We start from the raw sequence: 13,303 nt of genomic DNA on the forward strand, positions 1-13,303 counted from the left end.
GCTGCGGGGGTCCCTCACCCCATAGTCTCCGTCCCTCATGCCCGGCACTCAGCACACTCGCCTTGGTATCTAGGCCCCCCACACATGGTGTCTGCCTTCCTTTGAGACCGCTCCTTTTCAGACTCTGCTATGTGCTCATCTCCATCCAGCTTTCTGAGTGGTGATTGCCAGGACGCTGTTCCAGGCCCTCTTCCCTCAGGAATGCCATCACCCTCATGATTGTAGCCACTCCGTTGCTCTGATGCCCACATCTCTAGCTCCAGCCCCAGTCAGCCCTGAGCATCCGGCCCTGATACCCAGAGGCCTCCGCAGCCGGAGAGCTAATGTTCTCCCGGGGGCCAGGGAATTGAATCGATGGTCAGTTGAATGGATGGCTGCAGTTCAAGACCGAGCTTAAAAGAAGACCTTGGGAAGGGGGGCAAGGAGGAGAGCATTCCTGGTCCCTGGAAGGGAGCTGGAGGGTGTGGGCTGTGAGGTCTGGGGGAGGGGACAAGAGCCACCTCACCTGGGGTGGAGGTGGGAGACAGGTGAGGGGCTCTGAGGTGGAGTCCGGAGGGCAGGCAGTTACCCCACCCTCCACTTTCCAGACCCCTGTGCCTGTCTTCATGCGGACCCATCAGCCCTTCTCAGCTGCCTGACACCCAGACACTATCCCCTTTAGAAGTGCCTTCTCTTCCCTTCTTCCTCTCCCACAAATTCCCACTTAGTGACGTTCCACTTCCTCTGTCCTCCAAGCACCCTGGAGATTTCTCCACGGCAGCTCCTCTGGGCTGTGACCTCTCACCTCAGAGCTCCTACTCCAAAGGAAAAAAAAAATTTTTTTTTTAAGTTTATTTATCTATTTTGAGAGAATGAGACATAGAGTATGCGAGCAGGGGAGGGGCAGAGAGAGAGGAGAAAGAGAATCCCAAGCAGTCAGTGTGGAGCCCAATGTGGGGCTCGAACTCCCAAACCGCAAGATCATGACTTTAGCCGAAACCAAGAGTAGGACGCTTTAACCGACTGAGCCACCCAGGCGCCCCTCCAAAAGAACATTTTATGTTTATTTTAATTTATTTTTTATTTTTGAGAGAGAGACACACACGCACAAAGAGAGTGGGGGAGGGACACAGACAGAGGGAGACACAGAATCCGAAGCAGGATCCAGGCTCTGAGCTGTCAGCACAGAGCCCAATGCAGGCTCCAACCCACGGACTGCAAGATCATGACCTGAGCCGAAGTCGAACGCTTCACTGAGCCACCCAGGGGCCCTAAAGGAAAATCTTAAATGCCTATTTCATAGATGGGGCTCGTGGCGTCAGAAGGCATGTGACTCAGTGCCCTGGCACAGACCACGTGCTCAGTGAAGGCGTAAAGGAAGGCAATAGCATAGGCTGAGCTTGGCCCAGGGCTCTGTGGACCTCCAATCCAGCTGGAACCCACCAGGTCCCTGACCCCTTTTCCTGGCAAACAGGGGAGTCTGCTCACCTGGCCAAGACCCCCAGCAAGGCAGAAATTCCTGTTTTCGGCCAAACAGGGACACAGCTGCCAACTAGGTCATCAGAGCATCCGGCAAGTTCCAGGGAGAGGGGAGGCCCCTGTCCGCCCACGTCACAGCCTGCGTGCCAGGTCGCCCAGCCCATTCAATTCAGTAAGCTCTTGTGGCATTCCCCGAAGGCACAGGGCCCCGCAGGAGCCAGGCTCGCAGGCCAGGCCGGGCAGGAGGGGAGGAAGGCAGCACCCACGGCCCCGCAAGCTGCCTCACCTTCTCAGTCCCCTGTGCTGTCACCCCTGCCCAGGGCCCAGGAGCCACAGTCTGCTCTCTGTGCCCCTGTTCTTCAGGGAGCTCACAAGGGCCCTGCGCTCCGTCTCTCTCTGGCCATCTCCAACCCGGTGCTCAGAGCTGATAATTATTGAGCACTTCTGAGTCAGTCCTGCACTGAGCACTTAATGTACATTGTTATGTGCAATTCTTAGCATCTTTGAAGAGACTTCTATTATTATCAGCCTCATTTTAAAGAAACTGAGGCTCAAGTTCCCGCAGCTGTAAACCTCCAGAGTGGAGATGGAACGCAGGTATGTGCTGCTCCAGAGCCAGCCATCTTAACCATGGGGCTGTCCACCTGCCAACACCAGGCTCTCTCCTGCCTCCTCCACCTAAAGTGTCTCACCTACACTGACCCACCTGCCAAACTCTTGTTTCAACCCCTGCCTGCACCACCTCTTCTGGGGAGTTTGCCCTGATTTCCCTCCACAGCCCCAGGCTGCTTGCAGGCCACAGGGGGCTGGGGGGAGGGGCGGAATCTCTGCCTGATCTGCCACCAGACTAAGAGCTCCTGGGGGGAGATTCTACCCAGAATCCTTTCTGTGTCCCCAGGGCCCATGAGCTAGCACAGAAGGAGAGCTCAGAAAGCTCTTCCTGAATGCATGGCCCCCACCCTTCAGGACTTAAAAACTTGGGATTAAGACCAGTCCTCAGAAAGAGAAGGGGGTGACAGATGCAGGGGACACAGAAGACCCAGAGGAAGAGGCAAAGGAAGAATATTCTCTCAACACCCCCTACTTCCCTCCACTTTCTTCTTGTCTCTGAGACCCCGTCTTATCTCCTCCTTCTCTTCCTCCTCCCCGCACTCTTCTCCCTTCCCTCCCTTGGTCATCTCTCCCCCAACCCCTCTCTCCCTAGAAGCAGTTGGGGCTGTGGTGGCTGAGAGTGGGGAGGGGCAGAGGGGAGGGAGGCCCGAGCTGTTTATAGGAACGGGAGCAGCTCCATCCATCAGCTCTGTTTGGAGCGGGAAACCAAGCATAATAAATACCTTGGCTCCTCCCCAGCTGTGCTTTTCCTGAACTTGGCCATTCGAACTTCAAATCTCTCTGGCCTGCTGGTTCTCAGGACCCAGCTCCCACCCCACCCCACCCCACCCTCCTCCCACCTCCCACCAAGCTGCCCTGGAAAGAGCCCTGCCTCTGGGACCAGAAACACAGGGCTAAGTCTAGGCTCTGCTCTGGGAGTAAGGGCAAGTCAAGCCACTTGTCTGTGCCTCCATTTCCCCATCCCTAAAATGGGGTCACAATCACTGCCCGAACGCACGGTGCGGTTCACAGGTTAGGCCTGAGTAGCTTGAGCACCCACTCTGTGCTGGGCCCCGAAGGGTTCCTGGGAACAGTCGGACAGGGCCACGGTCTATTGGGTAGAGGGAGGGGCCACACCACAGCACAGGCAGGAAGTGGTCAGCGCCATGAGGGAGGTCCAGATTTTGTACTCGGGAAGATTGTTTGCAGCAGGGAGTGGCCCTTCCAGCTGGAGGAGTGAGGGGAGACTTCGAGGACATCTGGGCTGGCCAGGCCAGGAAGGGTAGGATTTCAACATGTGGAGCCCGGGGAGAGGTTCCTCCAGGCAGAGCAACCGGGAGCCGGCAAAAGCCGGGTCTGGGTGGGGCAGAGAGGAGTCTGCCTATGCCAGCCTCCCCCCCATGCTCCCAACCGTGTCTCCTCTGATCCTTCAGCACCTTCCGCCCCAACCTTGCAGCCTTCCAGAATCTTCCTTCCCTCCCTGGAGAGCTTCCGACTCATCCAGCTCTCCCAAGTTGTGGACATGTTCCTGGAATTCTGCAGTCATGTCCCCACGCCGCCCCCACCCCCCCTCAACCACCCTAGAAAGTGGAAGACCCAGATCAGGGGAAAAGTCATTGGCCCCAATAGCACATGTTTCTGGAATGAATAAGGGCATAAACGAATAAGGGAATGAATAAAAGAGTGAGTCAATGAGAAAGAGAATAAGTGAGTAAGTTACTAAATTCAACTGACATTTCTTAAGCCCCGGCTACATTCCGTACTAGGTGCTATACATATACCACCCCTCGCCTTGCGGTGCTCACTGTTTATTGGGAGAAATGGGCGTTCACACCCAGGCCGGCACACACAAATAAGGACAAAATGGCCAACTGTGAAGAGTCCCGTGAGAGGACAACCACAGGGAGATGTCATTGAGACGGGCAGACAGAGATGTCCTCTCGGAGGACAACCACCTGTAAGCTGAGCCTAAAGGAAGAGTCACATCGAGAGAGTGAGTTAATAACACTGCTTCTGGCCTCTTCCCCTCACTCGCATGAATTTGCCAAAATGCCCAGGAAAGTAAGAGCTGCACTCTAGACCCCGAGGCCAATTTTCACGCACTGAAAGGAGCCCCTGACACTGGGACCCTCTCTGCCTTCTCTCCCTCTCAGTGCCTTGACTGTCCTATTCTAGAATCATGGAGAAAAATAGGGAAGGCCACATATAGATTGGTGGGAGGGATCACCAAGGGAGGGGTCCCAGGAGCCAAGCATTGGGAGGGTAGGGGGAGCTAGATGCAGGCTAAGAGTCCAATTCCAAAGGCCCTTGCTGTTTAATTTTGGTGCGGGGGTAGGACAGGTACAATGGGCTTGGCTCCCTCCTCCATTCCGGTATCACCCATATTAGCCTGCTCCGACCCTCCTTTTTCGTCCTAGGTAACTTATTAACATTCTCATCTCTTAGCCTTCTGCGTATTGTCTCCATAATTATCACTGACAGATACATGTAAATTATATGCAAATACACATATGCATGTACATTGTTATATAAAAATAGGATCACAGTAAATACATTTTCCTACATCTTGTTTTTACTCAACAATACTGCAAGGAAATCCCCCCCTAAACCAAGTGATATAGCTCTGATTCATTTTTGACAATACCTAATATTCCGTAGTGTGAATATTCATAATTTATTCAGCTGTTTATCAATGGAGGGACATTCACTCTTTTATATTTTCTTGCAACTATAAACCTGCTGCAAAAACATCCTTGTTCAGATGCTCATGGTCTCTGGGAGTTGTAGTTCTGTCAGATAAGTTCTTACAAGTGAAATTCCAGATCAAACAGCTAGATATGAAATATAAGTTATGTCAATTTTAATAAAGCTTCATTTAAAAGACGGTAATGTTTCACCTTTCCGTCAACAATTTATGAGAGTATCTTTTTCTGCACCTCCCTCCCAGCAACGCAGGTGGTAGCTACAGGTATAGAATGGTCTCTTATTGCTACTTTATATATTTTTTTAATGCTTATTTATTTATTTTTGAGAGATAGAGCACAAGCTGGGGAGGAGCAGAAGGAGAGGGAAACACAGAATCCGAAGCAGGCTCCAGGCTCCAGGCTGTCAGCACAGAGCCCGATGCAGGGCTCGAACCCGCAAACTGAGATCGTGGCCTGAGAGGAAGTCAGACTCACATCAGAAGCTCAACTGACAGGGCCCCCCAGGCACCCCCCTCTCATTGTTACTTTAAATCACATTTCCCTAGGCTGGATCTGAGCAGCTTTTCATGTTTGTTTGCCATTTGGATGGTCTCTTCCATGAATCACTCATTTTTGTCCTTCGCCCATTTTTCTGTGTTATCTTTTCCTTGTCAATTTGTAAAACCTCATCGTGCACTGTAGTTATTCGTCTAGCACTTTTTAAACAAATGTTTTCCAAATCTTTCATTTGTCTGTCGACTCTGCTTCTGTATCTTTGCTCCACAGCGCTTTGGGGCCTCATTTTTCCCTTACAGCTCTTGATTCGATTGTTTCACTCGGATTGCTCATCAAGTCTCTTGATTTTTTTCTTCTTTTATTTTTTACATTTCAATCTCTAAATAATCGGAAGTGTCTTTTTGATTATGAAGTTGGATAATTGGGCAAATTTTAATTTGCTTCTAGATGGACAGTGATTTTGCCCGCATCATTTACTAAATAATTGAAAGGTCACCCTGTCAAATATCAAATTCTGACATATGTTTGGTATCTACTTGTGGATTTCCTCCTCTGTGTATTTCACTGATCTGTGTCTCTATCCCTGTACCAATACTCTAGTGATTGGTTTTAGAGTTCGCTCTGACATGTATAAGGTAAGTCCTGCACTGCTATTATCTTCATGAATTTTTGGCTATTTTTAAGCATTTATTCTCCCAAATAAACATTTCATGCTGTTTGGAATTGATCTGGGGAGTTTTGACATCTGTGTGATTATCAAAGCTTCCCGCCCAAGAGCGTGATGTGTCTTTCCATTTGTTCAGAACTCATTTTCAACCCTCCTACAAGATTGTATCGCTTTCTTTATGTGAGCCCTGTGTCTTTCCTGTGAAATCTATTCCTCTTTTGTCATTATTGTAAATGGAGTATTTTCTCTATTTGCATTTTGATGTGTTTATTGTCCAAACAGAGAGCGGTGCTTGGTTTTGTATATTTATCTTGCACCCAATAACCTTATCAATTTGTCTTCATTCAAATAAGGTTTTTTGTTTGTTTCTTTTGTTTTTGCATGTGTTTTTGCTCTCTGTCTGCTAAAGCCTCTTGGGTTTTCTAGGTATACGATCACTTAATGACCTCATCGTTCCCACAACTCCCTTGCTACCCTCCCTACAGCAGCATCTGCCTCCAGCCAGGCCCCTCCTCATCTGGCCTGCAGCCAGGTTGCAGGGACCCCCTCCCCCCTCAACTGCCCACCACAGAGCTTCTTCTTCCATGTCCTCTTTTCCCAAGACCAGGGCTCTCATCCTCTGTCTCCCTGATTTGCAGGAGCAGAGTGGAGGGGTGGGTGAGGGGAACTCAAGCTCTGCTGCTTTGTTCCACCCGTACTGGAATTCATTCCGTCCTCCTCCTAGAGCAAAGGTTGAAAGCTGGTGGCCTATGGGCCAGATTTAGCCCTCAGGCATGCTTGATTTGGCCCACACAGTGGTTTATTAAAGTCCGGTTTAATTGCCAACGTTTAAAAGTTGGAAGAGTTGTTTTATATGAAAACATGTAAGAATCTGGCTTTCTGATTTTTCGTAAAATCCTGGAAAATCTGAGAACCTGGTCCCCAGCCCACAGGACAACGAGTGGCAGGAGCTGCGAAATGGTATCTCCCACCTAGACTCTGCGCTTCTCAAAAGCTTGGTGTCATCCTGTCTCCTCTGTCCTCCAGCACCTGACACAAAGCCCGGCTCCAGGCAGCGGTCATGAAAGTTCAATTTCTTTCTTTCTGTATCGTGCACAACTTTCAGAAACACATGAGGTAGGAGTCTCTTACAGTGAGGGCCCTGACAACTTATTGTGCTGTGGACCCCTTGGCAATCTGTTGAAGCCTACGGACCCCTTCTCAGAACAAGTTTTTTTAATTTTTAAGACAAAAAATACACGATTATAAAAGGAACGAATTGCACTGAATGCAGTTATCAAAATATTAAGGTAATAATTGTGATTGAGTACTATATGTTTTTATTAACATAGTAAATGATGAGATCTAGTGGGAGGTCTAATAACTACTGTACTTTCAAAGCACAGATGAGCACGAACAAGATTTTGAGAGCTCTGCAACAACAATTGTAATAAGGCGTGAAAACATCTGTGATTTTGGTTGATGAAGGGACTGCTAACGTAACAGGTACTGCTAATATTTATTACAGGGGTTTGTCAAAGGCCTACACCCATGACGGAAAGAGCCATTACGTTTCAGTTCAAAGGTAATGTTGAAAATAAAGATGTATTTGTTTTTCTCATCCAAGTTCACAGACATCAAGAATTCTACCCGTGGGTCCCGTGGATCTCAGGTCAAGGACTCTGTTTCGGGGAGAAGATGTTAATGGCAGTTACAACGGAGCCACAATAACAGAGAAACATAATCCCATAGAAACCAGCCGAGTCTTGGGTGTTCTTGTTTAGGGCGGGGTTGGGGTGTAAATTAGATCACTTTTTCTGGAGGCCTCTTAGGCAATATGTTCCAAGAATCTTAAAAATGTGCATCTGTTTTAACCTAGCAATTCTGTTTCTAGGAGTTTATCCTAAGGAAATAAAGATGTAGCCAAAGGAAAGTGGAGTGTGAGGATGTTTATCAGAGCCAAGGGCACATCCAGCTTTTGTGGGGCCTGAATTTATACCATTTAGAGGGACCCTGCAACTAAAGCTTCATCGGCTTCACATAAATTGATGCAATCATAGCGTTAGTAATAATAATCTAAAATTAGAAATAACCTAAAACAGCCAACAACTGGAGTTTGACATAGGAAGTTATAGTATATCCATACAGGGAAATACTGATCAGTCATTTAAAATGATACGAATGTGTGGGGTGCCTAGGTGGCTCAGTCAGTTAAGCATCTGACTTGGGCTCAGGTCACGATCTCATGGTTTGTGGGTTCGAGCTCCACGTCGGGCTCTGTGCTGACAGCTCAGAGCCTGGAGCCTGCTTCGGCTTCTGTCTTCTCTCTCTGCCCCTCCCCCACTCCTGCTCTGCCTCTCTCAAAAATAAACATTTAAAACACAAATAAAATGATCTGAATGTAGAGGTGTATTTACTGACATGGAAAGATGCTCAAAACATAGTATGAAGTGAAAAATAAACAGGTTATAAAGCATGTGTGAGATCCCACTTGGCTAAAATAACATTATTAGTTACATGTAACAGGACGCTAAATGGGACCTCTCCGTCTCAGAACTGCTGCTGTCCCCCAGAGCCTTGAAAGCAGCACCAGACACAGACCAGCAGGACTAGAGCAGAGACGGTGATGTCCTCACCCCCGGCCCCTGCCGCCAGCCTCGCAGCAGGCACTGGCCCGGGAGAGGAGGGTGGTTGCTGAAGCTTTTGTGGGGAGAGTTGACCAAGTGCCTGGCATTACCCCACACGGCTCAAGCCCAGAGACAGTGGCTTCCCCGGAGCTCAGAGGACACAGAAGCTGAGCCCACCTCTCGTGTGGATAAGTCTGAAGTTAAGAGGGTGATGGCCCAAGGTGGGAGGAGGCTGCTGCGGGAGCGGCTTGTGTTTCCAGAGCCTGCCAGCAAAAGAAAGAAATATTTGCTGTGGGACCTACTGGACACGGTGTACCAAAGCTGAGCATGAGTCATCCCGAAAGATCTCTACCCAAGATGTCTGCCTTGTCTCTCCAGAAGGATTCCCCAGCAGGAGTGGAGAGAACAGGCTCAGGTGGTCAGCAGGTGTATGTCACCTAAGCCCAGGGACCAGTGGGAAGAGACCACAAAAGGAGCTCTGCGCAACCCACAAGTGTTTGCCTCATGAAAGCAAGGGCCAGAGGGGCGCCTGGGTGGCTCAGTCGGTTGAGCGTCCGACTTCAGCTCAGGTCATGATCTCATGGTCCATGGGTTCAGGCCCCGCGTCGGGCTCTGTGCTGACAGCTGGGAGCCTGGAGTCTGCTTTGGATTCCGTGTCTCCATCTCTCTGTGACCCTCTCCCATTCATGCTCTGCCTCTCTCTGTCTCAAAAATAAACATTAAAAACATTAAAAAAAAAAAAAAAAAAAAAAAAAAGAAAGCAAGGGCCAGAATTTGGGCATCTGCCACCCAGAGGAGCTTGAGGCCAGTTTACAACACCCCCATTCTGAGCAGACCTGGCACTTTACTGCCCCCCCCCCCCCCCCCGGCCTCCACACTGAGCCTTGCTTCGAAGACGCGGAACAGAAAGAGAGGCAGACAACCCTTCCTTTCCTTATCGCAGGTTTCTGAACTTGGGCTGAGAGCGGTAGGGTAGGAGCAAAGCTTTGAGAAACTCAAGTTTGTTTCTCCATGTTTGCTTGTGTGACTGGGGTATAATTCGCGTACGGTAAAATTCACCCTCGGTGTGGAGTTCCAGAAGTTTCGACGAATACGCACAGCTGTGTCACCACCACCACTGTCAAGACATAAAACATCGCCATCACCACGGAAAGTTCCCTTGTGCCCCTCTATAGTCAGCCCCCTTCTTCATCTCCAGGCCCTAGTAATCACTGGTCTGTTTTCTGCTACGGTTTTTGCCTTTCCCAGAATGTCATATCGATGAAATCACACAGTAGATACCCTTTGGGGTCTGGGCTCTTTCAGTTTGTACAATGCATTTGAAGTTCATCCATGTTGTTGAAAGTACCAAGGCTCCCTCCTATGACTGGACAGTTCTCCATGAAACAGATGCGCCACAGTGTGTGTGACTGTTCACCTGCCGAAGAACTTTTGAGTTGTTTCCAGTTTGGGGCTGGAATTATAAACAAAGCTGCTATAAACATCCACATACGGGTTTGGGTTGGAATGTAAGTTTTCGTTTCTCTTGGGCAAAACCTTGGGAGTCAGACTGTTGGGTCCTAAGGCAGGTGTTTGTTTAGCTCCCAAAGCCAATGCCAAGTTGTCTTCCAAAGCGATCGTTCAATGTTTAGTTCTCGTCAGCAACGTGTAAGACTTTTAGTTTTTCTTCATCCTCAGCAACACTTGATATTGTTGTGCGTTAATCTATTTAACCCGAGTGTAGTGGGAGACTGAAGTTTCTTTTGTGTGTGTGTGTGTTTTCAAACAGACTTTTTTTTCAGAGCAGTCTTTCATCAGATAGGTCTTTTGCAAATATTTTCTCCCAGACGCTGAAGTTTCAGTTGAACTGGACTGGAATTGGTGGTGGGGTTTTTTTGTTTTTCTTTTTTAACTTGTAGTTTTGAAACAATTTTGAACTTGCAGAAGAATTGCAAGAATAGTACAAAGAATGCTCAGAGAGCCTTCACCCAGATTCCCCAGCTGGTAGCAATGTCAACATTCTGCTTTGTCACGTTCTCTCTCTATATATATGCATTTTCCCCAAACCATCTGAGAGTAAGTTGCATATACACCACTACTCCAAATATTTCAACATGTTATTTCCTAAGAAAAAAGACACTCTCTGACATAGCTACAGTACAGTCATCAACTCAGGAAATGTAACATTGCTATGCTCCTATCATCTAATCTTCCAGCCAGATCTAAATTTCGCTAATTGCCGCCCATTATGTCCTCTTGACAGTTTCCCCTCTGATCCAGGATTTAATCCAGGATCCTGCACTCTATTCGGTTACCACCTCTCTTTCATCTCATTGATCTGGAACAGCTCCTCTTTCATTGTCATTTGTGACACTGACACTTTTGATGAGTCCGAGCCAATTATTTTGTAGACTGGTTTTCAATTCGGTCTTGTCTGACATTTCCTGTCGGGTCTTGAATAGCACAGAAGCGATGTTTTCTTTCTCAGGTTACCGCATCGTGAGACCCCTCATACTCCATCCACCCAGTGTGGCTTTTAACATGCATTAGGGGGAGAAAAGACTGGAAAGAGGATATTTGCCAAAACAGAAGAGCGGGAAGAGGAATTCAGGTGATTTTGACATTCTTTGACTTACATGTATATTGGACTCACACCCAGAAAACCCTGAATCCAGCCACACCCCACCTCCAAACCCCTTTGGAGCTCCAGGGAAAAGAAGGTCACAGTCAAGAGGTAAAGATAATTCACAATGTAATCTTTGTCTTTTGAATTTCTAATACCCCAGGTCTTTCCACTTAAGGGATTATCCAGGGTCATTTTTACTGAATGCAGTTTTCACCTTATCCAATGCCATTGTATAGTCAGATTTTTTATACAGTTAACTTACCTTTCGCAGGAGCGATAAGAAAAAATTGCCATTAAAAAAAAGGTGAAAAATGACTTGCTTCCATGAATTGACATTTTGAATTGTGGACCAGAAGAAACCTCAGCAGCCTGGGGCGGGGGTGGCTCATTCCTTTGCTCCCTTACCAAGACTGACAGCTGTCAGAGAGGGACCGGGGGTGGGGTGATTTATATGTCAACGCCGACATCATGGAAATTCTCAGTATGGCATCTTCAGAAGAAGGAGGAGCTTGGAGGCAAGCACCTCAAAGGGGAAGTATTTCCAAATCAGTCATCAGGCCCACATTTCATCCTCCTTACGTCTCTTAAGTCTCTCATGTTCGCTCCGTCTGAGGGTTCAGGCCTTTGGCATCACTGGGCCACTGGATTGGGGCCCCCTGACCTCCCTGGTCTCCTGTCTTCAGTTCTGCAGCTGAATACTCTTCCCAGAGCCCTGATGTTGCTCTGCGTGACCCCATCGCCTATTCAAACCCTGATACCTTAACCCCCACCTTCTGGTCCCACCCTTCCCCTGCCCCTGCCCCCTGCCAGCATCCCACCTTTCCCACCCCCACCCCCCACAAAAACCGGGCTGCTCGCTCCTCCCACACCGCCCTTTCCTGTGGCTCTCCCCGCTAGAATGCCTCCCCCTGACGGCTCCGCCTGTCCAAAGGGACTGCGCTTCAAGGGCAAGCATCGAAGCTACCTCTTTCAAGAAGTTTCCAGAAGAACTTTGCTGAGTGGCTCCTGTGGGCCAGCATCTTTGCTGGGCCGTGAGAACACAGCAGTGAGAATGACATGGGCCCTGCCTCCGGGGAGTTCACAGTCTACCAGGGAGTTGAGAAAGGGAAACACACAAACACAGACACAGAGATTAGAAGAGAAGGATTGGAAAATGGTGTTTGTAGCAGAGAAGGAAGTTGCCCTTTTAGATGGCATATGAGTCTGTCAGGGCTGCCAGAACAAAGTCCCATGAACTACATGGCTTAAAACAACAGAAGCATATGGTCTCCCAGTTCTGGAGGCTGCAAGTCCGAGGTCAAGGGCTGGGCGGGGCCATGCTGCCTCGGAAGGCGCTCGGGAAGGATGTGTGCCAAGCATCTCTCCTGGCTCTGGCTGTTCCCTACTTTGTGTGGCACAATTCCAGTCGCAGGGCGTCCTCCCCTTGTGCACGTCTCTGTGCCCAAGATCCCAGGGCGTCAGTCATATTGGGTCGGGGGCCCACCCTGCTCCAGAGGGATCTCCTCTTAACTAATTAACATCTGCAGAGACCCTCTTTCCAAAGAAGATCGCACGCTGAGGTAGAGGGGTTAGGACCTCAGCATATGAATTTCAGAGGCATGACATTTAACCCAAAAGAGGTGAGTAGAGGCCAGAGCCCCAGAAATGGGAGGCATTAGCTCAAGGTGGAATTGCCCAAGTGAGAAAGGCAGCCAGGCCAGAAGAAGGTTTGGGAGAAAGACGGAGATAGCTCCAGGGGGTTAAAACAATGTGATTGCTGTGTGGCCTGCCCTGTCAACTTTTCCTCAAAAGCTACTTCTGCTCCGTACAGGCTTGGGGATTGTACACGTGCTGGCCCCAAAGCCAGGACAGGGCCAAGCCAGTGCTGCCTACCGGAGGCCAGGGCTTGTGGGCAATGGAGGTTATGGAGGTATGGTAGAAATATTATTGTCCCTAACTTAGGGCTGAGGACACAGTGGCTCCAGCATGATGTCGTCTGCTGGGTGTCTCACGGCAGATACCAGCCGAAGCGGGGTTCGAACCCAGGAAGCCCGACAACAAAGCCCATGCTCCTTCCAGAGCTCCTCAGGTGCACTCTGACCACGGTCCCCTCTTCGGCAATTCAAGGCACCTCGTGTGCCGCTGAGCTCCACCAAGCCAGGTGTAGGGACTGATTTTTTTTTAATGTTTGTTTATT

This window comes from Neofelis nebulosa, chromosome 10 (genome assembly GCF_028018385.1).
Source record: "Neofelis nebulosa isolate mNeoNeb1 chromosome 10, mNeoNeb1.pri, whole genome shotgun sequence".
NCBI lineage: Eukaryota > Metazoa > Chordata > Mammalia > Carnivora > Felidae > Neofelis > Neofelis nebulosa.